General features: G+C 52.3%; 11 non-coding genes across 11 annotated transcripts; all 11 read left to right on the top strand.

Moving 5' to 3' along the window:
• Positions 1-700: 700 nt before the first annotated feature.
• Positions 701-864, top strand: LOC130213867 (U1 spliceosomal RNA). Its single transcript, XR_008835520.1, has one exon. It is a non-coding gene; the product is annotated as a U1 spliceosomal RNA (small nuclear RNA).
• Positions 865-12,815: 11,951 nt separating this feature from the next.
• Positions 12,816-12,979, top strand: LOC130213865 (U1 spliceosomal RNA). Its single transcript, XR_008835518.1, has one exon. It is a non-coding gene; the product is annotated as a U1 spliceosomal RNA (small nuclear RNA).
• Positions 12,980-13,797: 818 nt separating this feature from the next.
• LOC130213864 (U1 spliceosomal RNA) lies at positions 13,798-13,961 on the top strand. Its single transcript, XR_008835517.1, has one exon. It is a non-coding gene; the product is annotated as a U1 spliceosomal RNA (small nuclear RNA).
• Positions 13,962-14,779: 818 nt separating this feature from the next.
• Positions 14,780-14,943, top strand: LOC130213877 (U1 spliceosomal RNA). Its single transcript, XR_008835530.1, has one exon. It is a non-coding gene; the product is annotated as a U1 spliceosomal RNA (small nuclear RNA).
• Positions 14,944-15,762: 819 nt separating this feature from the next.
• On the top strand, positions 15,763-15,926 carry LOC130213876 (U1 spliceosomal RNA). The gene has a single exon (XR_008835529.1). It is a non-coding gene; the product is annotated as a U1 spliceosomal RNA (small nuclear RNA).
• Positions 15,927-16,743: 817 nt separating this feature from the next.
• LOC130213862 (U1 spliceosomal RNA) lies at positions 16,744-16,907 on the top strand. Its single transcript, XR_008835516.1, has one exon. It is a non-coding gene; the product is annotated as a U1 spliceosomal RNA (small nuclear RNA).
• Positions 16,908-17,725: 818 nt separating this feature from the next.
• On the top strand, positions 17,726-17,889 carry LOC130213887 (U1 spliceosomal RNA). The gene has a single exon (XR_008835539.1). It is a non-coding gene; the product is annotated as a U1 spliceosomal RNA (small nuclear RNA).
• Positions 17,890-18,707: 818 nt separating this feature from the next.
• LOC130213886 (U1 spliceosomal RNA) lies at positions 18,708-18,871 on the top strand. The gene has a single exon (XR_008835538.1). It is a non-coding gene; the product is annotated as a U1 spliceosomal RNA (small nuclear RNA).
• Positions 18,872-19,688: 817 nt separating this feature from the next.
• On the top strand, positions 19,689-19,853 carry LOC130213889 (U1 spliceosomal RNA). The gene has a single exon (XR_008835541.1). It is a non-coding gene; the product is annotated as a U1 spliceosomal RNA (small nuclear RNA).
• An 817-nt stretch (positions 19,854-20,670) lies between these two features.
• Positions 20,671-20,834, top strand: LOC130213885 (U1 spliceosomal RNA). The gene has a single exon (XR_008835537.1). It is a non-coding gene; the product is annotated as a U1 spliceosomal RNA (small nuclear RNA).
• An 818-nt stretch (positions 20,835-21,652) lies between these two features.
• Positions 21,653-21,817, top strand: LOC130213890 (U1 spliceosomal RNA). Its single transcript, XR_008835542.1, has one exon. It is a non-coding gene; the product is annotated as a U1 spliceosomal RNA (small nuclear RNA).
• The last annotated feature ends 873 nt before the right edge of the window (positions 21,818-22,690 follow it).

Below are 22,690 nucleotides of genomic sequence, written 5' to 3'. Positions count from 1 at the left end.
CTATTGTCCGGCAACCAGAGACATCTTCACAGTCAGCCACCTGTGGTTTCCTGTCTCAGGGATGTAAGCTGGTTGCAGCGGGAGGTTGTTTAGTCAACGCTTCCGCATTTGTTCGTGAAGTTCTCTTCCGGAACGTTTGTAGATCCCGCGTTGTTCTTCAAGCCATGTCGTTTGAGCGCTGTGCTGACAGTCTGACGTAAGAAAATGGAACAGAACATATAATAGGCAAGAGTGCAAAGCACGGAGCTCTAGGCAAAGACGGCCCGAACCGCAGCAAAGCAGGAGGCCGACCTGTCAAAATCGACCAACTCAACAACTAACCAGAGAAAAAGAAGGCATCTGTAGAGAAAGAAAGCAGGCAGCGGAAAAGAAAGAACGAACCGAAAACACACTACCCTCCCCTCCCCTTATAGTGTCTGCTATTCCCAAATCGAGTGCGTCCCACGGAAACCATGCATTGGCAGTCCCAACTGATGACAAAACACAAAGCGAACATTTGGCGGAAGCTCACGTTCTTTATCGGTTGCCACAGTTACTAGCAAGTGGTTTGCAGGCACAGGCACAGGCACGTCTGCTGCAAGTACAGCGCCGTCAGGAGACTGGGGTTGCTGGCCCATTCCCCATGCTCGGTGGCTGGGCATCACCGTCAGGAAAGATGGCCGATAGAAATGGCTGCGCCATTTGCTCCGTCCAGCAACTCATACTTACCTGGCAGGGGAGATACCATGATCAGAAAGGTGGTTCACCCAGGGTGAGGCTTGGCCATTGCACTCCGGTCATGCTGACCCCTGCGAATTCCCCAAATGTGGGAATCTCGACTGCATAATTTCTGGTAGTGGGGGACTGCGTTCGCGCTCTCCCCTGAGCACAGAGGTTCAAGATAGAGTTCATGCGGTAGTTCCAGACATGGCAGGGGCAGCGCTGCTCTTTTCTCGTTCAGTTTTCCAGTCAAGGAACACGCGTTAAGAGAGCCCCCGGTGGCTATTGTCCGGCAACCAGAGACATCTTCACAGTCAGCCACCTGTGGTTTCCTGTCTCAGGGATGTCAGCTGGTTGCAGCGGGAGGTTGTTTAGTCAACGCTTCCGCATTTGTTCGTGAAGTTCTCTTCCGGAACGTTTGTAGATCCCGCGTTGTTCTTCAAGCCATGTCGTTTGAGCGCTGTGCTGACAGTCTGACGTAAGAAAATGGAACAGAACATATAATAGGCAAGAGTGCAAAGCACGGAGCTCTAGGCAAAGACGGCCCGAACCGCAGCAAAGCAGGAGGCCGACCTGTCAAAATCGACCAACTCAACAACTAACCAGAGAAAAAGAAGGCATCTGTAGAGAAAGAAAGCAGGCAGCGGAAAAGAAAGAACGAACCGAAAACACACTACCCTCCCCCCCCCTAAGGCCGACGACCTAGCCTGGGTCCCACGGGGCACTTAATAGGGGCTTTCCGGACGGCTGTTCCCGGACGCTGCGCGCCGCCCCCTAGATGATTTTTCCCGGCCCCTACGACCAAGCAGGCCCCTAGGGGGGGGCCCCCCGACCCGCTCCGAGGCGACGCCTCCCCCCTAGCTCCCCCGGTGGCCGCGCGGAACGCCGTTGAACAAGTCATCTTTTTCGACCCATTCTGTTGCAATCTGGCGTTCGCCACGGGGTGGCAGCGGACTGACAGAGACCCCCTACGTGGGAGCGCCGAATAGGTGAGGGCTGGGAGTCCGGGGAAAGACTAAACCTCCCCCTTACAGCCTATATGTCAGAAGAGCGCCAGCCCACCCTGCCGGGACCCCTCCCACCGCCCACGGACAGCCTATTCGTCCCCCTGAACACCTATATGGGCACAAACAGCCTATCTGTCCCCCTGAACACCTATATGGGCACGAACAGCCTATCTGTCCCCCCTGAACACCTAAATTGTGGGAACAACCCATACATCTCTCTGAACACCAATGTGGCCACGAACAGCCTATTTGTCCCCCTGAACACTTATGTGGCCACAAACAGCCTATCTGTCCCCCTGAACACCTAAATTGTGGGAACAACCCATACATCTCTCTGAACACCAATGTGGCCACGAACAGCCTATCTGTCCCCCTGAACACTTATGTGGCCACAAACAGCCTATCTGTCCCCCTGAACACCTAAATTGTGGGAACAACCCATACATCTCTCTGAACACCAATGTGGCCACGAACAGCCTATTTGTCCCCCTGAACACTTATGTGGCCACAAACAGCCTATCTGTCCCCCTGAACACCTAAATTGTGGGAACAACCCATACATCTCTCTGAACACCAATGTGGCCACGAACAGCCTATTTGTCCCCCTGAACACTTATGTGGCCACAAACAGCCTATCTGTCCCCCTGAACACCTAAATTGTGGGAACAACCCATACATCTCTCTGAACACCAATGTGGCCACGAACAGCCTATCTGTCCCCCTGAACACTTATGTGGCCACAAACAGCCTATCTGTCCCCCTGAACACCTAAATTGTGGGAACAACCCATACATCTCTCTGAACACCAATGTGGCCACGAACAGCCTATTTGTCCCCCTGAACACTTATGTGGCCACAAACAGCCTATCTGTCCCCCTGAACACCTAAATTGTGGGAACAACCCATACATCTCTCTGAACACCAATGTGGCCACGAACAGCCTATCTGTCCCCCTGAACACTTATGTGGCCACAAACAGCCTATCTGTCCCCCTGAACACCTAAATTGTGGGAACAACCCATACATCTCTCTGAACACCAATGTGGCCACGAACAGCCTATTTGTCCCCCTGAACACTTATGTGGCCACAAACAGCCTATCTGTCCCCCTGAACACCTAAATTGTGGGAACAACCCATACATCTCTCTGAACACCAATGTGGCCACGAACAGCCTATTTGTCCCCCTGAACACTTATGTGGCCACAAACAGCCTATCTGTCCCCCTGAACACCTAAATTGTGGGAACAACCCATACATCTCTCTGAACACCAATGTGGCCACGAACAGCCTATCTGTCCCCCTGAACACTTATGTGGCCACAAACAGCCTATCTATTCCCCTGAACACCTAAGTGGCCAGTAACGACTTATCTGTCCCCATGAACACCTAAGTGCCAAGTAACGATCTACAAGTCCCCCTGGATGCCAACGTGGCCACGATCAACCACTCAAGCCCTCGGAACGCCAAAGTTGCCAGGAACAATGCAGTCGTAGATTATTCAATAAAACAATATCTTATTAGGCTGTCTTTGGACATCCCACTAGGCTGTTTGTGGTCATCCCACCTGTAGCTTATTAGGCTGTCTGTGGACATCCCACCTTTAGCTTATTAAGCTGTCTGTGGACATCCCACTAGGCTGTCTGTGGACATCCCATCTGTAGCTTATTAGGCTGTCTGTGGACATCCCGACTGTAGCTTATTAGGCTGTCTGTGGACATCCCACTAGGCTGTTTGTGGTCATCCCACCTGTAGCTTATTTGAACAGAGCGAGGTAGGCTGTCCGTGGACACCCCTGTAAAAGGTCACTATTCACAGCAGGAGCAGTTTTGGGGTTCATTAGGGGGAGTAGAGGGGTCAGGAAGCCCCACTCAGCAGTTTTTTCCACATCAGAGCTCACCAAAAGGCTTCTGTGGCCTAAAAAAGCACTGTCCACAAACAGCCTATTTGGGCCCTTTCAAATAAGTTACACGTGGGATGTTTTACATGATCCACCCACCCAAGTGGTCAAACTTCAACAGATCCACAAAAAAAAACCTTTGGAGGTGGATCCCCACATCCCCCTGAGTTGCCCCCTGCTGTCAAAACCTCAAAATTCCACTGTCCTGCAACCCCCTATTTTTATGAATGGAATAGATTGTAGGTGGGATGTCCAGATCTCTGCTTCTGGACACAGCAGAGAGCCCAAACCTGCATTCCTGTGCTAGTCTAGGCATGCCCTGTCCATGCTGTGAATTTGAAGAAGATTGGAGAAACTTGAAAATCTGACCAAAAAAATCTCTAAGGGGTACCCCTTTGAGTTTTTTTTGGTCAAATTTTCAAGTTTCTCCAAACTTCCCCAAATTCACCCCCTGGACAGGATGTGTCCAGACTAGCACAGAAATGCAGGTTTGGGCTCTCTACAGTGTCCAGAAGCTGAGATCTGGACATCCCACGTACAATCTATCCCATTGTATGAAATAGGCTGTTCGTGGACAGTGGAATTTTAACATTTTGTCAACTTGATGTGGCCTAGGGGGGCTTGCATATACACCTCAATAGGTTTTTTTGGCACTTTTTTTAGATTTTGTGGCTCTAGCAGATGGATCAAGAAAAAACATCCCACCTGTAACTTATTTTAACAGGCCTAGGTAGGCTGTCCGTGGACACCCCTGTTAAAGGTCACCATTCAGAGCAGGAACAATTTTGGAGTACATCATTGGGAGCAGAGGGGTCAGTAATCCCTGCCATGCAGTTTTTTCCTCATCATATCTCACGAAACAACTTCTGTGGCCGAAAAAAGCACTGTCCACGAACAGCCTATCTGGGCCCATTCAAATAAGTTACACGTGGGATGTTTTACATGGTCCACCCACCCAAGTGGTCAAACTTCAACAGATCCACAAAAAAAAACCTTTGAAGGGGGATCCCCAGCTCCCTCTGAGTTGCCCCCTGCTTTTAAAACCTCAAAATTCCACTGTCCAGCAACCACCTATTTTTATGAATGGAATAGATTGTACGTGGGATGTCCAGATCTCAGCTTCTACAAGGGCTAGCAAGCTGAAACCTGGCCTCCTGCTCTAATCTGGACATGCCCTGTCCAGGGTGTGAATTTGGAGAAGTTTGAAGAAGGTTGAAAATTTGACCAAAAAAAACTCAAAGGGGTACCCCTTTGAGTTTTTTTTAGTCAAATTTTCAAGTTTCTCCAAACTTCACCAAATTCACCCCCTGGACAGGATGTGTACAGACTAGCACAGAAATGCAGGTTTGGGCTCTCTGCTGTGTCCAGAAGCTGAGATCTGGACATCCCACGTACAATCTATCCCATTGTATGAAATAGGCTGTTCGTGGACAGTGGAATTTCAAGGTTTCGAAACTTGTAGGTGGACCAGGGGGGCTTGCCCTTTCACCTCAATACGTTTTTTTGGCACTTTTTGAGGTTTTCCAGCTCACAGATGGATAAAAAAAAAACATCCCACCTGTAACTTTTTTGAACAGAGCGAGGTAGGCTGTCCGTGGACACCCCTGTAAAAGGTCACTATTCACAGCAGGAACAGTTTTGGGGTTCATTAGGGGGAGTAGAGGGGTCAGGAAGCCCCACTCAGCAGTTTTTTCCACATCAGAGCTCACCAAAAGGCTTCTGTGGCCTAAAAAAGCACTGTCCACAAACAGCCTATCTGGGCCCACTCAAATAAGTTACACGTGGGATGTTTTACATGGTCCACCCACCCAAGTGGTCAAACTTCAACAGATCCCCAAAAAAACCTTTGAAGGGGGATCCCCAGCTCCCCCTGAGTTGCCCCCTGCTTTTAAAACCTCAAAATTCCACTGTCCAGCAACCACCTATTTTTATGAATGGAATAGATTGTACGTGGGATGTCCAGATCTCAGCTTCTACAAGGGCTAGCAAGCTGAAACCTGGCCTCCTGCTCTAATCTGGACATGCCCTGTCCAGGGTGTGAATTTGGAGAAGTTTGAAGAATGTTGAAAATCTGACCAAAAAAAACTCAAAGGGGTACCCCTTTGAGTTTTTTTTGGTCAAATTTTCAAGTTTCTCCAAACTTCACCAAATTCACCCCCTGGACAGGATGTGTAGAGACTAGCACAGAAATGCAGGTTTGGGCTCTCTGCTGTGTCCAGAAGCTGAGATCTGGACATCCCACGTACAATTTATCCCATTGTATGAAATAGGCTGTTCGTGGACAGTGGAATTTCAAGGTTTCGAAACCTGTAGGTGGCCCAGGGGGGCTTGCCCTTTCACCTCAATAGGTTTTTTGGCACTTTTTGAGGTTTTCCAGCTCACAGATGGATAAAAAAAAAACATCCCACCTGTAACTTTTTTGAACAGAGCGAGGTAGGCTGTCCGTGGACACCCCTGTAAAAGGTCACTATTCACAGCAGGAACAGTTTTGGGGTCCATTAGGGGAAGTAGAGGGGTCAGGAAGCCCCACCCAGCAGTTTTTTCCACATTAGAGCTCACCAAAAGGCTTCTGTGGCCTAAAAAAGCACTGTCCACGAACAGCCTATTTGGGCCCTTTCAAATAAGTTACACGTGGGACCTTCTTGTTTAAACGGTCAAAGGGACCTTTATTTTGGCGCAAAACGGTGGGGGCTTCGACTACAGTTTCGTCAAGGCCCCCTGCACCACCTATTCAAATTTCGTACCCCTCGGTGCAGGGGAAGCACTTGAAAAAAAATCAGAAAGAAATATTCAGTGAAAATTATTCAATCCGCCCATCCCCCGCCCAGCCAATTAAGCATTTGCAAAGGACCTGCGGGCCCCAAACTTTGAGGATCTTTTAAGGGACCCCTGAGGGTCAGACCATATCAATTCGAAGCCGTTTCGGGCCACGGGGGCCATTCCGCAGGGCGTCCACGAACCACCTATAAAAATGAATGGGATAAGTTACACGTGTCATGGGCTCTGTATCGGCCCCCGAGGGTCCGAGGGGCTCCAAACTTGGTCTGCTGGCAGCCTAAGGGCCCCCAAACACCATACTAAGACCACAAATGCCTCGCTCGAACGCAACTCTTAATTGGCAAGGCAGAGCAAATCTCTCACTCAGGCCTCTTTCACCTATGCACTCTAAGTCTGTCTCATGAATGACTTTGCATGTTTGAGGTGAACTTTGCATCCTCAAAGGTCAGGGGTTATTTGGGTAGTTAGGGGGGGTCAGGGACCCCCTCCAACAGTGCCTGTCAAGTCAGAGCTCACCAAACGGCTTCTGTGGCCTAAAAAAGCACTGTCCGCGAACAGCCTATCTGGGCCCATTCAAATAAGTTACACGTGGGACTTGTTGTTTGAGCGGTCAAAGGGACCTTTATTTTGGCACAAAACGGTGGGGGCTTCGACTACAGTTTTGTCAAGGCCCCCTGCACCACCTATTCAAATTTCGTACCCCTCGGTGCAGGGGAAGCACTTGAAAAAAAATCAGAAAGAAATATTCAGTGAAAATTATTCAATCTGCCCATCCCCCGCCCAGCCAATTAAGCATTTTCAAAAGACGTGCGGGCCCTAAACTTTGAGGATCTTTTAAGGGGCCCCTGAGGGTCAGACCATATCAATTCGGAGCCATTTCGGGCCACGGGGGCCATTCCGCGGGGCGTCCACTAACCACCTATTAAAATGAATGGGATAAGTTACACGTGTCAGCGGCCCCCCTTCGGCCACCGAGGGTCCGAGAGACCCCAGATTTGGCACAGAGTTGCGTCACAAGGCCCTCGGTCACCTACCGAAAGGGCTAGCTCGAGGGGCGCCCCCAAAAATTTTCTGAGCTCTTCATACATCCCTCTGTCTCTCATACAGCTCTATACGATGAGGCCTAAGAGGGTGTTTTTGTCGGCCAGGCCTAAAATGCTCAGAAAGCAGCTAGGGCCACGGAACTTGGGGACCTGGCTGGGGGGACGGTGGCGGTACTCTGTGGTGAATTTGGGGGTCCTGCGACCTTTTGACCCCCTGTATGGCCTTGTCCCACCTGCAACTTATTCAATGGAATTTCATAGGTGGTTCGTGGTCATGGGGGGCTTTTTTGAGCAAATTAGCGCGTGCGACCGCGGAACTTGGGGGCCCGACTCAGGGGCCCGTGACGTAACATATATGTCAGTTCGGGGCCGATCGGGCAACGTCGGCGCTTCCATGTACACAGAAGCCATCTGCGGCCCGACACTCTGGGACCTGTGTCGGGGGCCCCAACACGACCCCCATGCCGATTTTCGGGGCCCTCTGACCTTTCGACCCCTCGGGAGCCAACGTCCCACGTGCAACTTATTTCAATGTAAAGTCCATAGGTGGTTTGCGGTCATTGGGGGTTTTTTTTAGCAAATTTGCCAGTGTGACTGCGGAACTTGGGGGCCTGATTCAGGGGCCCGTGACGTAACATATATGTCAGTTCGGGGCCGATCGGGCAACGTCGGCGCTACCATGTACACAGAAGCCATCTGCGGCCCGACACTCTGGGACCTGTGTCGGGGGCCCCAACACGACCCCCATGCCGATTTTCGGGGCCCTCTGACCTTTCGACCCCTCGGGAGCCAACGTCCCACGTGCAACTTATTTCAATGTAAAGTCCATAGGTGGTTCGCGGTCATTGGGGGTTTTTTTTAGCAAATTTGCCAGTGCGACTGCGGAACTTGGGGGCCTGATTCAGGGGCCCGTGACGTAACATATATGTCAATTTGGGGTCGATCGGGCACTTTCCACGAAACACCTACAAAATGAATGGAATAAGTTGCACGTGTCATGGGCCCCGGTTTGGCCCCCGGGGCCCGAGGGGTTCCAAACTTGGCCTGCCTGCAGCGTAGGGGCCCCCGAACACCATACAGAAAGCACAAGTGCCTCGCTCAAACACAACTCTTAATTGGCTCCTCAGCCCAACTTTCACACAAAGGCCTCTTTAGCCTTTGGACTCCAAGACTGTCTTGAGGCACTTTGTGTGTTTGAGGGGAATTTTTTTGGCACGCTATAAACAATACATGAAACCTTCTGGGGCCCTGAAATTCGGGGTGCCGCGTCGGGGGCCCCTACACGACCACCACGCCAAATTTCGGGGCCCTCTGACCTTTTGACCTCTCGGGAGCCAACGTCCCACGTGCAACTTATTTCAATGTAAACTCCATAGGTGGTTTGCGGTCAAGGGGGGCTTTTTTGAGCAAATTAGACCGTGTGACCGCGGAACTTGGGGGCCTGATTCAGGGGCCCGTGACGTAACATATATGTCAGTTTGGGGCCGATCGGGCAACGTCAGCGCTCCCATGTACACGGAAGCCATCTGCGGCCTGACACTCTGGGTCTCGTGTCGGGGGCCCCAACACGACCCCCGTGCCGATTTTCGGGGCCCTCTGACCTTTCGACCCCTCGGGAGCCAACATCCCACGTGCAACTTATTTCAATGTAAACTCCATAGGTGGTTTGCGGTCAAGGGGGGCTTTTTTGAGCAAATTAGACCGTGTGACCGCGGAACTTGGGGGCCTGATTCAGGGGCCCGTGACGTAACATATATGTCAGTTTGGGGCCGATCGGGCAACGTCAGCGCTCCCATGTACACGGAAGCCATCTGCGGCCTGACACTCTGGGTCTCGTGTCGGGGGCCCCAACACGACCCCCGTGCCGATTTTCGGGGCCCTCTGACCTTTCGACCCCTCGGGAGCCAACATCCCACGTGCAACTTATTTCAATGTAAACTCCATAGGTGGTTCGCGGTCATTGGGGTTTTTTTTGAGCAAATTTGCCAGTGCGACCGCGGAACTTGGGGGCCTGATTCAGGGGCCCGTGACGTAACATATATGTCAATTTGGGGCCGATCGGGCACTTTCCACGAAACACCTACAAAATGAATGGAATAAGTTGCACGTGTCACGGGCCCCGGATGGGCCCCCGAGGGTCCGAGGGACTCCAAATTTGGCCTGCTGGCAGCCTAGGGGCCCCCGAACAACATACTGAGAGCACAAGTGCCTCGCTCGAACACAACTCTTAATTGGCTCCTCAGCCCAACTTTCACACAAAGGCCTCTTTAGCCTTTAGACCCCAAGACTGTCTTGAGTCACTTTGTGTGTATTTAGGGGATTTTTTTTTTGGCACGCTATAAAACGTTCATGAGACCTACTGGGGCCCTGAAATTCGAGGTGCCGTGTCGGGGGCCCCTGCGCGATCACCACGTCGAATTTGGGGGCCCTCTGACCTTTTGACCTCTTGGGAGCCAACGTCCCACGTGCAACTTATTCAATGTAAACTCCATAGGTGGTTCGCGGTCATGGGGGGCTTTTTTGAGCAAATTAGATCGTGTGACCGCGGAACTTGGGGGCCTGATTCAGGGGCCCGTGACGTAACATATATGTCAGTTCAAGGCCGATCGGGCAACGTCGGCACTTGCATGTACACGGAAGCCATCTGCGGCTCGACACTCTGGGACTCGTGTCGGGGGCCCCAACACGACCCCCGTGCCGATTTTCGGGGCCCTCTGACCTTTCGACCCCTCGGGAGCCAACGTCCCACGTGCAACTTATTTCAATGTAAAGTCCATAGGTGGTTCGCGGTCATTGGGGGTTTTTTTGAGCAAATTTGCCAGTGCGACCGCGGAACTTGGGGGCCTGATTCAGGGGCCCGTGACGTAACATATATGTCAATTTGGGGCCGATCGGGCACTTTCCACGAAACACCTACAAAATGAATGGAATAAGTTGCACGTGTCACGGGCCCCGGATCGGCCCCCGAGGGTCCGAGGGACTCCAAGTTTGGCCTGCTGGCAGCCTAGGGGCCCCCACACACCATACTAAGAGCACAAGTGCCTCGCTCAAACGCAACTCTTAATTGGCAAGGCAGAGCAAATCTCTCACACATGCCTCTTTCACCTATGCACTGCAAGTCTGTCTCAGGAATGACTTTGCATGTTTGAGGTGAACTTTGCACCCTCAAAGTTTAGGGGTTATTTGGGTAGTTAGGAGGGGTCAGGGACCTCATCCGACAGTGTGTGTCAAGTCAGAGCTCACCAAACGGCTTCTGTGGCCTAAAAAAGCCCTGTCCGCGGACAGCCTAAAAATAAGTTGCCCGTGGGACCTTTTTCTTTGAGTGGTCAAAGGGACCTTTGTTTTGGCGCAAAACGTTGGGGGCTTCGACTACAGTTTCGTCAAGGCCCCCTGCACCACCTATTCAAATTTCATTCGCCTCGGTGCAGGGAAAGCACTTGAAAAAAAATCTGAAAAAATATTCAGAGAAAATTATCTAATCTGCCCATCCCCCGCCCAGCCAATTAAGCACTTGCAAAGGTCCTGCGGGCCCCAAACTTTGCGGATCGTTTGATGGGCCCCTGAGGGTCAGACCATATTAATTCGGAGTCGTTTCGGACCACGGGGGCCAATTCGGGGGGCGTCCACGAAACACCTACCAAATGAATGGAATAAGTTACACGTGTCAGCGGCCGCCGTTCGGCCACCGGGGACCCGAGGGGCCCCAAATTTGGCACAAAGTTGCGTCACAAAGCCCTCTGGCGCATACCGAGAGGGCTAGCTCGAGGGACACCCTGAAAATTTTTATGGATTTTTCGTATGTCCCTCTGTCTCACATAGAGCTCTATGGGATGAGGCCTGAAAGGGTGGTTTTGTTGGCCAGGCCTAAAATGTTCAGAAAGCAGCTAGGGCCACGGAACTTGGGGGCCTGGCTGGGGGGCTGGCGGCGGTACTCTGTGCCAAATTTGGGGGTCCTGCGACCTTTTGACCTCTCGGAAGCCATCGTCCCACGTGCAACTTATTCAATGTAAACTCCGTAGGTGGTTCGCGGTCATGGGGGGCTTTTTTGAGCAAATTGGCCCCTGCGACCGTGGAACTTTGGTGGCGGCCCTGGGGCCCCGTGACGCAACATATATGTCAGTTTGGGGCCAATCGGGCGCCGTCCACGAAACACCTATGAAAATGAATGGGATAAGTTGCACGTGGGACGTCCAGCCGTTTGGCCCCTAAGGGACTGTTCGGCCCCAGACTTGAAGTTTCGGTACTCTCTGGGGGTCGAGAAGACTACTGCGGCCTTTCTATGGCATCTTGGAAACAATTTTTTTCCAGTGACCAAAAACGAGTGCTCGTTAGCACAGAGGGCACCTGGCGGGCATGTCCAGGCGGTTCCCGGGCACGACGGTCTCTTTGTGCACGATGATGAAAAATAGGTGTTTAGGGTCATTAAAGGCACTCTACGGAGAATGAGGGAGAAGAGGGTAAAAAAAACAGACAGTCGGGGGATCGGCGGGCATTTTGGGGGTCAAAGGTCAGTTTTTGCACAATAGGCAGTCAGGGGGACCAATAGGCACTTTTTGGACAATAGGCAGTCAGGGGGACCAATAGGCACTTTTTGGACAATAGGCAGTCAGGGGGACCAATAGGCACTCTGCGGGCAGTGAGGAAGAGGAAGGTGAAGAATAGGCAGTCAGGGGGATCAATAGGCTCTCAGCGGACAGTGAGGAAGAGGAGGGTGGTGAATAGGTGGTCAGGGGGATCAATAGGCAGTCTGCGGGCGACGAAGAGGGTGAAGGGGTGTCGATAGGAGCTCAGGGGGACATTTAGGCACTTTGTGGACAAAAAGGTGGTCAGGGGGACGACTAGGCATTTGGGGGGATGGGGGGGGCTTCGGGAGTGACCCACGAAGAGCTTGGACACCCCCGAAGGCGTCCGTTCGGAGCCTAGGGCCGATTTGGTGGCCTTACCTCCGTTTTAGTAAAAGTGACAAGTAGTCATTCACTTAAGTGGTTCGTGGCGTCCAAATAATGAGTACGATCCCTCGAACCAACTATGCGTCATCTGGCAACTTATTTCCATTCAAAAATTTCCACGAACAGCCTAGTTTCCCTTACCTCCCCTTATAGTGTCTGCTATTCCCAAATCGAGTGCGTCCCACGGAAACCATGCATTGGCAGTCCCAACTGATGACAAAACACAAAGCGAACATTTGGCGGAAGCTCACGTTCTTTATCGGTTGCCACAGTTACTAGCAAGTGGTTTGCAGGCACAGGCACAGGCACGTCTGCTGCAAGTACAGCGCCGTCAGGAGACTGGGGTTGCTGGCCCATTCCCCATGCTCGGTGGCTGGGCATCACCGTCAGGAAAGATGGCCGATAGAAAACGGCTGCGCCATTTGCTCCGTCCAGCAACTCATACTTACCTGGCAGGGGAGATACCATGATCAGAAAGGTGGTTCTCCCAGGGCGAGGCTTGGCCATTGCACTCCGGTCATGCTGACCCCTGCGAATTCCCCAAATGTGGGAATCTCGACTGCATAATTTCTGGTAGTGGGGGACTGCGTTCGCGCTCTCCCCTGAGCACAGAGGTTCAAGATAGAGTTCATGCGGTAGTTCCAGACATGGCAGGGGCAGCGCTGCTCTTTTCTCGTTCAGTTTTCCAGTCAAGGAACACGCGTTAAGAGAGCCCCCGGTGGCTATTGTCCGGCAACCAGAGACATCTTCACAGTCAGCCACCTGTGGTTTCCTGTCTCAGGGATGTCAGCTGGTTGCAGCGGGAGGTTGTTTAGTCAACGCTTCCGCATTTGTTCGTGAAGTTCTCTTCCGGAACGTTTGTAGATCCAGCGTTGTTCTTCAAGCCATGTCGTTTGAGCGCTGTGCTGACAGTCTGACGTAAGAAAATGGAACAGAACATATAATAGGCAAGAGTGCAAAGCACGGAGCTCTAGGCAAAGACGGCCCGAACCGCAGCAAAGCAGGAGGCCGACCTGTCAAAATCGACCAACTCAACAACTAACCAGAGAAAAAGAAGGCATCTGTAGAGAAAGAAAGCAGGCAGCGGAAAAGAAAGAACGAACCGAAAACACACTACCCTCCCCTCCCCTTATAGTGTCTGCTATTCCCAAATCGAGTGCGTCCCACGGAAACCATGCATTGGCAGTCCCAACTGATGACAAAACACAAAGCGAACATTTGGCGGAAGCTCACGTTCTTTATCGGTTGCCACAGTTACTAGCAAGTGGTTTGCAGGCACAGGCACAGGCACGTCTGCTGCAAGTACAGCGCCGTCAGGAGACTGGGGTTGCTGGCCCATTCCCCATGCTCGGTGGCTGGGCATCACCGTCAGGAAAGATGGCCGATAGAAAACGGCTGCGCCATTTGCTCCGTCCAGCAACTCATACTTACCTGGCAGGGGAGATACCATGATCAGAAAGGTGGTTCTCCCAGGGCGAGGCTTGGCCATTGCACTCCGGTCATGCTGACCCCTGCGAATTCCCCAAATGTGGGAATCTCGACTGCATAATTTCTGGTAGTGGGGGACTGCGTTCGCGCTCTCCCCTGAGCACAGAGGTTCAAGATAGAGTTCATGCGGTAGTTCCAGACATGGCAGGGGCAGCGCTGCTCTTTTCTCGTTCAGTTTTCCAGTCAAGGAACACGCGTTAAGAGAGCCCCCGGTGGCTATTGTCCGGCAACCAGAGACATCTTCACAGTCAGCCACCTGTGGTTTCCTGTCTCAGGGATGTCAGCTGGTTGCAGCGGGAGGTTGTTTAGTCAACGCTTCCGCATTTGTTCGTGAAGTTCTCTTCCGGAACGTTTGTAGATCCCGCGTTGTTCTTCAAGCCATGTCGTTTGAGCGCTGTGCTTACAGTCTGACGTAAGAAAATGGAACAGAACATATAATAGGCAAGAGTGCAAAGCACGGAGCTCTAGGCAAAGACGGCCCGAACCGCAGCAAAGCAGGAGGCCGACCTGTCAAAATCGACCAACTCAACAACTAACCAGAGAAAAAGAAGGCATCTGTAGAGAAAGAAAGCAGGCAGCGGAAAAGAAAGAACGAACCGAAAACACACTACCCTCCCCTCCCCTTATAGTGTCTGCTATTCCCAAATCGAGTGCGTCCCACGGAAACCATGCATTGGCAGTCCCAACTGATGACAAAACACAAAGCGAACATTTGGCGGAAGCTCACGTTCTTTATCGGTTGCCACAGTTACTAGCAAGTGGTTTGCAGGCACAGGCACAGGCACGTCTGCTGCAAGTACAGCGCCGTCAGGAGACTGGGGTTGCTGGCCCATTCCCCATGCTCGGTGGCTGGGCATCACCGTCAGGAAAGATGGCCGATAGAAAACGGCTGCGCCATTTGCTCCGTCCAGCAACTCATACTTACCTGGCAGGGGAGATACCATGATCAGAAAGGTGGTTCACCCAGGGCGAGGCTTGGCCATTGCACTCCGGTCATGCTGACCCCTGCGAATTCCCCAAATGTGGGAATCTCGACTGCATAATTTCTGGTAGTGGGGGACTGCGTTCGCGCTCTCCCCTGAGCACAGAGGTTCAAGATAGAGTTCATGCGGTAGTTCCAGACATGGCAGGGGCAGCGCTGCTCTTTTCTCGTTCAGTTTTCCAGTCAAGGAACACGCGTTAAGAGAGCCCCCGGTGGCTATTGTCCGGCAACCAGAGACATCTTCACAGTCAGCCACCTGTGGTTTCCTGTCTCAGGGATGTAAGCTGGTTGCAGCGGGAGGTTGTTTAGTCAACGCTTCCGCATTTGTTCGTGAAGTTCTCTTCCGGAACGTTTGTAGATCCCGCGTTGTTCTTCAAGCCATGTCGTTTGAGCGCTGTGCTGACAGTCTGACGTAAGAAAATGGAACAGAACATATAATAGGCAAGAGTGCAAAGCACGGAGCTCTAGGCAAAGACGGCCCGAACCGCAGCAAAGCAGGAGGCCGACCTGTCAAAATCGACCAACTCAACAACTAACCAGAGAAAAAGAAGGCATCTGTAGAGAAAGAAAGCAGGCAGCGGAAAAGAAAGAACGAACCGAAAACACACTACCCGTCCCCTCCCCTTATAGTGTCTGCTATTCCCAAATCGAGTGCGTCCCACGTAAACCATGCATTGGCAGTCCCAACTGATGACAAAACACAAAGCGAACATTTGGCGGAAGCTCACGTTCTTTATCGGTTGCCACAGTTACTAGCAAGTGGTTTGCAGGCACAGGCACAGGCACGTCTGCTGCAAGTACAGCGCCGTCAGGAGACTGGGGTTGCTGGCCCATTCCCCATGCTCGGTGGCTGGGCATCACCGTCAGGAAAGATGGCCGATAGAAAACGGCTGCGCCATTTGCTCCGTCCAGCAACTCATACTTACCTGGCAGGGGAGATACCATGATCAGAAAGGTGGTTCACCCAGGGCGAGGCTTGGCCATTGCACTCCGGTCATGCTGACCCCTGCGAATTCCCCAAATGTGGGAATCTCGACTGCATAATTTCTGGTAGTGGGGGACTGCGTTCGCGCTCTCCCCTGAGCACAGAGGTTCAAGATAGAGTTCATGCGGTAGTTCCAGACATGGCAGGGGCAGCGCTGCTCTTTTCTCGTTCAGTTTTCCAGTCAAGGAACACGCGTTAAGAGAGCCCCCGGTGGCTATTGTCCGGCAACCAGAGACATCTTCACAGTCAGCCACCTGTGGTTTCCTGTCTCAGGGATGTCAGCTGGTTGCAGCGGGAGGTTGTTTAGTCAACGCTTCCGCATTTGTTCGTGAAGTTCTCTTCCGGAACGTTTGTAGATCCCGCGTTGTTCTTCAAGCCATGTCGTTTGAGCGCTGTGCTGACAGTCTGACGTAAGAAAATGGAACAGAACATATAATAGGCAAGAGTGCAAAGCACGGAGCTCTAGGCAAAGACGGCCCGAACCGCAGCAAAGCAGGAGGCCGACCTGTCAAAATCGACCAACTCAACAACTAACCAGAGAAAAAGAAGGCATCTGTAGAGAAAGAAAGCAGGCAGCGGAAAAGAAAGAACGAACCGAAAACACACTACCCTCCCCTCCCCTTATAGTGTCTGCTATTCCCAAATCGAGTGCGTCCATGGAAACCATGCATTGGCAGTCCCAACTGATGACAAAACACAAAGCGAACATTTGGCGGAAGCTCACGTTCTTTATCGGTTGCCACAGTTACTAGCAAGTGGTTTGCAGGCACAGGCACAGGCACGTCTGCTGCAAGTACAGCGCCGTCAGGAGACTGGGGTTGCTGGCCCATTCCCCATGCTCGGTGGCTGGGCATCACCGTCAGGAAAGATGGCCGATAGAAAACGGCTGCGCCATTTGCTCCGTCCAGCAACTCATACTTACCTGGCAGGGGAGATACCATGATCAGAAAGGTGGTTCTCCCAGGGCGAGGCTTGGCCATTGCACTCCGGTCATGCTGACCCCTGCGAATTCCCCAAATGTGGGAATCTCGACTGCATAATTTCTGGTAGTGGGGGACTGCGTTCGCGCTCTCCCCTGAGCACAGAGGTTCAAGATAGAGTTCATGCGGTAGTTCCAGACATGGCAGGGGCAGCGCTGCTCTTTTCTCGTTCAGTTTTCCAGTCAAGGAACACGCGTTAAGAGAGCCCCCGGTGGCTATTGTCCGGCAACCAGAGACATCTTCACAGTCAGCCACCTGTGGTTTCCTGTCTCAGGGATGTAAGCTGGTTGCAGCGGGAGGTTGTTTAGTCAACGCTTCCGCATTTGTTCGTGAAGTTCTCTTCCGGAACGTTTGTAGATCCCGCGTTGTTCTTCAAGCCATGTCGTTTGAGCGCTGTGCTGACAGTCTGACGTAAGAAAATGGAACAGAACATATAATAGGCAAGAGTGCAAAGCACGGAGCTCTAGGCAAAGACGGCCCGAACCGCAGCAAAGCAGGAGGCCGACCTGTCAAAATCGACCAACTCAACAACTAACCAGAGAAAAAGAAGGCATCTGTAGAGAAAGAAAGCAGGCAGCGGAAAAGAAAGAACGAACCGAAAACACACTACCCTCCCCTCCCCTTATAGTGTCTGCTATTCCCAAATCGAGTGCGTCCCATGGAAACCATGCATTGGCAGTCCCAACTGATGACAAAACACAAAGCGAACATTTGGCGGAAGCTCACGTTCTTTATCGGTTGCCACAGTTACTAGCAAGTGGTTTGCAGGCACAGGCACAGGCACGTCTGCTGCAAGTACAGCGCCGTCAGGAGACTGGGGTTGCTGGCCCATTCCCCATGCTCGGTGGCTGGGCATCACCGTCAGGAAAGATGGCCGATAGAAAACGGCTGCGCCATTTGCTCCGTCCAGCAACTCATACTTACCTGGCAGGGGAGATACCATGATCAGAAAGGTGGGTCACCCAGGGCGAGGCTTGGCCATTGCACTCCGGTCATGCTGACCCCTGCGAATTCCCCAAATGTGGGAATCTCGACTGCATAATTTCTGGTAGTGGGGGACTGCGTTCGCGCTCTCCCCTGAGCACAGAGGTTCAAGATAGAGTTCATGCGGTAGTTCCAGACATGGCAGGGGCAGCGCTGCTCTTTTCTCGTTCAGTTTTCCAGTCAAGGAACACGCGTTAAGAGAGCCCCCGGTGGCTATTGTCCGGCAACCAGAGACATCTTCACAGTCAGCCACCTGTGGTTTCCTGTCTCAGGGATGTCAGCTGGTTGCAGCGGGAGGTTGTTTAGTCAACGCTTCCGCATTTGTTCGTGAAGTTCTCTTCCGGAACGTTTGTAGATCCCGCGTTGTTCTTCAAGCCATGTCGTTTGAGCGCTGTGCTGACAGTCTGACGTAAGAAAATGGAACAGAACATATAATAGGCAAGAGTGCAAAGCACGGAGCTCTAGGCAAAGACGGCCCGAACCGCAGCAAAGCAGGAGGCCGACCTGTCAAAATCGACCAACTCAACAACTAACCAGAGAAAAAGAAGGCATCTGTAGAGAAAGAAAGCAGGCAGCGGAAAAGAAAGAACGAACCGAAAACACACTACCCTCCCCTCCCCTTATAGTGTCTGCTATTCCCAAATCGAGTGCGTCCCATGGAAACCATGCATTGGCAGTCCCAACTGATGACAAAACACAAAGCGAACATTTGGCGGAAGCTCACGTTCTTTATCGGTTGCCACAGTTACTAGCAAGTGGTTTGCAGGCACAGGCACAGGCACGTCTGCTGCAAGTACAGCGCCGTCAGGAGACTGGGGTTGCTGGCCCATTCCCCATGCTCGGTGGCTGGGCATCACCGTCAGGAAAGATGGCCGATAGAAAACGGCTGCGCCATTTGCTCCGTCCAGCAACTCATACTTACCTGGCAGGGGAGATACCATGATCAGAAAGGTGGGTCACCCAGGGCGAGGCTTGGCCATTGCACTCCGGTCATGCTGACCCCTGCGAATTCCCCAAATGTGGGAATCTCGACTGCATAATTTCTGGTAGTGGGGGACTGCGTTCGCGCTCTCCCCTGAGCACAGAGGTTCAAGATAGAGTTCATGCGGTAGTTCCAGACATGGCAGGGGCAGCGCTGCTCTTTTCTCGTTCAGTTTTCCAGTCAAGGAACACGCGTTAAGAGAGCCCCCGGTGGCTATTGTCCGGCAACCAGAGACATCTTCACAGTCAGCCACCTGTGGTTTCCTGTCTCAGGGATGTCAGCTGGTTGCAGCGGGAGGTTGTTTAGTCAACGCTTCCGCATTTGTTCGTGAAGTTCTCTTCCGGAACGTTTGTAGATCCCGCGTTGTTCTTCAAGCCATGTCGTTTGAGCGCTGTGCTGACAGTCTGACGTAAGAAAATGGAACAGAACATATAATAGGCAAGAGTGCAAGCACGGAGCTCTAGGCAAAGACGGCCCGAACCGCAGCAAAGCAGGAGGCCGACCTGTCAAAATCGACCAACTCAACAACTAACCAGAGAAAAAGAAGGCATCTGTAGAGAAAGAAAGCAGGCAGCGGAAAAGAAAGAACGAACCGAAAGCACACTACCCTCCCCTCCCCTTATAGTGTCTGCTATTCCCAAATCGAGTGCGTCCCACGGAAACCATGCATTGGCAGTCCCAACTGATGACAAAACACAAAGCGAACATTTGGCGGAAGCTCACGTTCTTTATCGGTTGCCACAGTTACTAGCAAGTGGTTTGCAGGCACAGGCACAGGCACGTCTGCTGCAAGTACAGCGCCGTCAGGAGACTGGGGTTGCTGGCCCATTCCCCATGCTCGGTGGCTGGGCATCACCGTCAGGAAAGATGGCCGATAGAAAACGGCTGCGCCATTTGCTCCGTCCAGCAACTCATACTTACCTGGCAGGGGAGATACCATGATCAGAAAGGTGGTTCTACCCAGGGCGAGGCTTGGCCATTGCACTCCGGTCATGCTGACCCCTGCGAATTCCCCAAATGTGGGAATCTCGACTGCATAATTTCTGGTAGTGGGGGACTGCGTTCGCGCTCTCCCCTGAGCACAGAGGTTCAAGATAGAGTTCATGCGGTAGTTCCAGACATGGCAGGGGCAGCGCTGCTCTTTTCTCGTTCAGTTTTCCAGTCAAGGAACACGCGTTAAGAAAGCCCCCGGTGGCTATTGTCCGGCAACCAGAGACATCTTCACAGTCAGCCACCTGTGGTTTCCTGTCTCAGGGATGTAAGCTGGTTGCAGCGGGAGGTTGTTTAGTCAACGCTTCCGCATTTGTTCGTGAAGTTCTCTTCCGGAACGTTTGTAGATCCCGCGTTGTTCTTCAAGCCATGTCGTTTGAGCGCTGTGCTGACAGTCTGACGTAAGAAAATGGAACAGAACATATAATAGGCAAGAGTGCAAAGCACGGAGCTCTAGGCAAAGACGGCCCGAACCGCAGCAAAGCAGGAGGCCGACCTGTCAAAATCGACCAACTCAACAACTAACCAGAGAAAAGAAGGCATCTGTAGAGAAAGAAAGCAGGCAGCGGAAAAGAAAGAACGAACCGAAAACACACTACCCTCCCCTCCCCTTATAGTGTCTGCTATTCCCAAATCGAGTGCGTCCCATGGAAACCATGCATTGGCAGTCCCAACTGATGACAAAACACAAAGCGAACATTTGGCGGAAGCTCACGTTCTTTATCGGTTGCCACAGTTACTAGCAAGTGGTTTGCAGGCACAGGCACAGGCACGTCTGCTGCAAGTACAGCGCCGTCAGGAGACTGGGGTTGCTGGCCCATTCCCCATGCTCGGTGGCTGGGCATCACCGTCAGGAAAGATGGCCGATAGAAAACGGCTGCGCCATTTGCTCCGTCCAGCAACTCATACTTACCTGGCAGGGGAGATACCATGATCAGAAAGGTGGGTCACCCAGGGCGAGGCTTGGCCATTGCACTCCGGTCATGCTGACCCCTGCGAATTCCCCAAATGTGGGAATCTCGACTGCATAATTTCTGGTAGTGGGGGACTGCGTTCGCGCTCTCCCCTGAGCACAGAGGTTCAAGATAGAGTTCATGCGGTAGTTCCAGACATGGCAGGGGCAGCGCTGCTCTTTTCTCGTTCAGTTTTCCAGTCAAGGAACACGCGTTAAGAGAGCCCCCGGTGGCTATTGTCCGGCAACCAGAGACATCTTCACAGTCAGCCACCTGTGGTTTCCTGTCTCAGGGATGTCAGCTGGTTGCAGCGGGAGGTTGTTTAGTCAACGCTTCCGCATTTGTTCGTGAAGTTCTCTTCCGGAACGTTTGTAGATCCCGCGTTGTTCTTCAAGCCATGTCGTTTGAGCGCTGTGCTGACAGTCTGACGTAAGAAAATGGAACAGAACATATAATAGGCAAGAGTGCAAAGCACGGAGCTCTAGGCAAAGACGGCCCGAACCGCAGCAAAGCAGGAGGCCGACCTGTCAAAATCGACCAACTCAACAACTAACCAGAGAAAAAGAAGGCATCTGTAGAGAAAGAAAGCAGGCAGCGGAAAAGAAAGAACGAACCGAAAACACACTACCCTCCCCTCCCCTTATAGTGTCTGCTATTCCCAAATCGAGTGCGTCCCACGGAAACCATGCATTGGCAGTCCCAACTGATGACAAAACACAAAGCGAACATTTGGCGGAAGCTCACGTTCTTTATCGGTTGCCACAGTTACTAGCAAGTGGTTTGCAGGCACAGGCACAGGCACGTCTGCTGCAAGTACAGCGCCGTCAGGAGACTGGGGTTGCTGGCCCATTCCCCATGCTCGGTGGCTGGGCATCACCGTCAGGAAAGATGGCCGATAGAAAACGGCTGCGCCATTTGCTCCGTCCAGCAACTCATACTTACCTGGCAGGGGAGATACCATGATCAGAAAGGTGGTTCACCCAGGGCGAGGCTTGGCCATTGCACTCCGGTCATGCTGACCCCTGCGAAATTCCCCAAATGTGGGAATCTCGACTGCATAATTTCTGGTAGTGGGGGACTGCGTTCGCGCTCTCCCCTGAGCACAGAGGTTCAAGATAGAGTTCATGCGGAAGTTCTAGACATGGCAGGGGCAGCGCTGCTCTTTTCTCGTTCAGTTTTCCAGTCAAGGAACACGCGTTAAGAGAGCCCCCGGTGGCTATTGTCCGGCAACCAGAGACATCTTCACAGTCAGCCACCTGTGGTTTCCTGTCTCAGGGATGTAAGCTGGTTGCAGCGGGAGGTTGTTTAGTCAACGCTTCCGCATTTGTTCGTGAAGTTCTCTTCCGGAACGTTTGTAGATCCCGCGTTGTTCTTCAAGCCATGTCGTTTGAGCGCTGTGCTGACAGTCTGACGTAAGAAAATGGAACAGAACATATAATAGGCAAGAGTGCAAAGCACGGAGCTCTAGGCAAAGACGGCCCGAACCGCAGCAAAGCAGGAGGCCGACCTGTCAAAATCGACCAACTCAACAACTAACCAGAGAAAAAGAAGGCATCTGTAGAGAAAGAAAGCAGGCAGCGGAAAAGAAAGAACGAACCGAAAACACACTACCCTCCCCTCCCCTTATAGTGTCTGCTATTCCCAAATCGAGTGCGTCCCACGGAAACCATGCATTGGCAGTCCCAACTGATGACAAAACACAAAGCGAACATTTGGCGGAAGCTCACGTTCTTTATCGGTTGCCACAGTTACTAGCAAGTGGTTTGCAGGCACAGGCACGTCTGCTGCAAGTACAGCGCCGTCAGGAGACTGGGGTTGCTGGCCCATTCCCCATGCTCGGTGGCTGGGCATCACCGTCAGGAAAGATGGCCGATAGAAAACGGCTGCGCCATTTGCTCCGTCCAGCAACTCATACTTACCTGGCAGGAGAGATACCATGATCAGAAAGGTGGTTCACCCAGGGCGAGGCTTG

The sequence above is a fragment of the Danio aesculapii genome, chromosome 20 (genome assembly GCF_903798145.1).
Source record: "Danio aesculapii chromosome 20, fDanAes4.1, whole genome shotgun sequence".
NCBI classification, from domain to species: domain Eukaryota; kingdom Metazoa; phylum Chordata; class Actinopteri; order Cypriniformes; family Danionidae; genus Danio; species Danio aesculapii.
Note: the sequence above shows the minus strand (reverse complement) of the source record. Positions and strands in the feature narration are given on the sequence as shown.